The 3,445-nt window shown below is 48.8% G+C and overlaps 1 pseudogene; it reads right to left on the bottom strand.

Moving 5' to 3' along the window:
* LOC119333597 overlaps positions 1-2,760 on the bottom strand; it is a 12,700-nt pseudogene extending 9,940 nt beyond the window's left edge.
* Between the last annotated feature and the right edge of the window lie 685 nt (positions 2,761-3,445).

Genomic DNA, 3,445 nt, shown 5'->3' with positions numbered 1-3,445 from the left:
CCCCGTCGGGCGCTCGCGCCCGCACCCGCCTTCGCGCCCTGGCGCCCTGCTGCTTCCCCCCTCGGCGTTTCCCCTCCGGTGGCCGCCCGGCCATGCCCCGGTCCTCCTCGCCCGCCGATTTGGGCGAACGCCCAGTCGGGCGCCGCAACGCCCGACCCGCTAGCCCCCCCCGGGCCACTGACTAGGGGGCCCCACCCCATAGCATTTTTTTAAAAAAGAATTAAATATATATATATTAAATGAATAAATAAATAAAAAATAAAAAATTAAAATGTTAATTAATTAATTAATTAAGTTAATTAATCCTGATTAGATTAACCTAATCACTAATTAAATTAACTAATCTGTAATTAAACTAAACAGAGAATGACATGTGGGTCCCACTGGACCCACATGTCAGGTTGACCAAGTCAACTCTGTTGACTGCTGACGTCAGCATGACATCATGCTGATGTCATAAATCCATTTTTGAATTAAATTAAATAATTAATTAAATTTCAGAAATTAATAAAATCTTTAGAAAATCATATCTTTTAATCCGTAACTCGGATTAAAATATTTTCAACATGAAAGTTGCTCAGAACGACGAGAAAAATCCAGATACGCAGTCCGTTCGTCCGCCACACACCCCTAACCTATCGAACCCGCAAATTTCCCCCTCCGGCTCCTCTGCCCGAAAACACGAAACACCGGGGATATTTTCCCGAATGTTTTCCCCCTTAACCGGTACCACCTCATACCACGCTAGGGCACGCCTAGCATCGTTACTTGTCTTGTCATGCATCGATATGCATCTGTTTACATGGTATTCATTGCTTCTTCCCCCCTCTTCTCTCCGGTAGACTACGAGACCGACGCTGCTGCTGCCCAGTTCGACTACGGAGTTGACGACCCCTCTCTCTTGCCAGAGCAACCAGGCAAGCCCCCCCCTTGATCACCAGATATCGCCTATTCTACTCTATACTGCTTGCATTAGAGTAGTGTAGCATGTTACTGCTTTCCGTTAATCCTATTCTGATGCATAGCCTGTCATTGTTGCTACAGTCATTGATACCTTACCCGCAATCCTAAATGCTTAGTATAGGATGCTAGTTTATCATCATTGGCCCTACATTCTTGTCAGTCTGCCTCGCTATACTATTGGGCCGTGATCACTCGGGAGGTGATCACGGGTATATACTTTACATACATACATACTATACAGATGGTGACTAAAGTCGGGTCAGCTCGAAGAGTACCCACGAGTGATTCACGGATTGGGGGCTGAAAGGACCTTTGTCCCGACGGCCCTCTGTGTGGATCTTTGTGGCGGAGCGACAGGGCAGGTTGAGACCGCCTAGGAGAGATGTGGGCCTGGCCCTGTTCGGTGTTCGCGGATACTTAACACGCTTAACGAGATCTTGGTATTTGGTCTGAGTTGGCTACGAGCCTATACGCACTAACCATCTACGCGGGAGTAGTTATGGGTATCCCGACGTCGTGGTATCAGCCGAAGCACTTCGTGACGCCAGCGACTGAGTGGCGCGCGCCGGATTGGAACGTAAGCCTGCTCTTGTATTAAGGGGGCTAGTTCTGCTTTCGGCCGCGTACGCAACGTGCATGTGTGCTATGGGCGATGGGCCCAGACCCCTGTGCGCTTAGGTTTAGACCGACGTGCTGGCCTCTCTGTTGAGCCTAGGTGGGGCTGCGACGTGTTGATCTTTCGCGGCCGGGCATGACCCGGGAAAGTGTGTCCGGCCAAATGGGATCAAGCGTGTCGGGTAAGTTGGTGCACCCCTGCAGGGAACTTAATCTATTCGAATAGCCGTGATCTTCGGTAACAGGACGACTTGGAGTTGTACCTTGACCTTACGACAACTAGAACCGAATACTTAATAAAACACACCCTTCTAAGTGCCAGATACAACCGGTGGTCACTCTCCCTCAGGGATATGAGGAGGGGATCGCCGGGTAGGATTATGCTATGCGATGCTACTGGAGGTGCTATTTGGAGATGCTACTGGAGATGCTACTTGGAGATGCTACTTGGAGATGCTACTTGGAGGAATTCAATCTACTCTCTTCTACATGCTGCAAGACGGAGGTGACCAGAAGCGTAGTCTTCGATAAGACTAGCTATCCCCCTCTTATTCTGGCATTCTGCAGTTCAGTCCACTGATATGGCCCTTTACACATATATCCATGCATTTGTAGTGTAGCTCCTTGCTTGCGAGTACTTTGGATGAGTACTCATGGTTGCTTTCTCCCCCCTTTTCCCCCCTTTCCTTTCTTTCTGGTTGTCGCAACCAGATTCTGGAGCCCTGGAGCCAGACGCCACCGTCGACGATGACTCCTACTACACCGGAGGTGCCTATTACTACGTGCAGCCCGCTGACGACGCCCAGGAGTAGTTTAGGAGGATCCCAAGCAGGAGGCCTGCGCCTCTTTCGATCTGTATCCCAGTTTGTGCTAGCCTTCTTAAGGCAAACTTGTTTAACTTATGTCTGTACTCAAATATTGTTGCTTCCCATGACTCGTCTATGATCGAGCACTTGTATTCGAGCCCTCGAGGCCCCTGGCTTGTATTATGATGCTGGTATGACTTATTTATGTTTTAGAGTTGTGTTGTGATATCTTCCCGTGAGTCCTTGATCTTGATCGTACACATTGCGTGCATGATTTGTGTACGATTAAATCGGGGGCGTCACAGCACCCCACGGCAAGCAGCAGCAAAGCACACGCCAGCAGAAGATACATCTTCTCAGCACCAACAGCCGCCATTGTTTCAAGCTAGCTAGCTCGAGTTCTTGACTAAGATAAAAGAGAGAGAGAAGAGGAAGGTGATCGATCAGTGCGCGGAGAATGCCTGCTGCTATAGTTCCAGCAGGAAGCTGCTTATATAGGCGAGCATTCGAAGACCTAGCCAGCCTTATTGGCAATGATTTTTTCCGATCTTTCTTGCTTCGTTGGAACGTTACTACACCGGCCGGTAGTAGCCACCGCTCGTCGTTCAATTGGCTCACCCAGCTCCTGACAACCCAGTGGCACCGAAAAACAATCTCATGGGGCGTCGGTGATGATATGATACACAAATAAGGAGTAACAAACAGTAGTTCACTGACCCTGATTTCTTCAGAAAATGAGCTCACTAACCCTGATGGTTACATTCGGCCGGTTGACTTGGCTGATGTAGATATGCATGAACCGGTCATGTGTAAGCTGGACCTGGACTGTAGCTAGCCAGTATTTTGTAGTTATAGTACCTAGATCAGGCAGCTGATTGACAGGGACGCATGTTTTTCCGGCCGTTGAGAAGTCAATCAAGTTAATTAAGAACGTTTCGTTTGTCCATGTGTGTGCTTCGTGTTTCAAATCCGTACTGCCAGAAATTTCCTGCGAGCATTAACTAATAATTCCTTGGTAGCAACAGCCTAACAGGTACTCCCTCCGTTCGGATTTAGATGTC

This window comes from Triticum dicoccoides, chromosome 7A (genome assembly GCF_002162155.2).
Source record: "Triticum dicoccoides isolate Atlit2015 ecotype Zavitan chromosome 7A, WEW_v2.0, whole genome shotgun sequence".
Classification (NCBI taxonomy): Eukaryota; Viridiplantae; Streptophyta; class Magnoliopsida; order Poales; family Poaceae; genus Triticum; species Triticum dicoccoides.
This window is presented reverse-complemented; position numbering and strand designations above follow the sequence as displayed.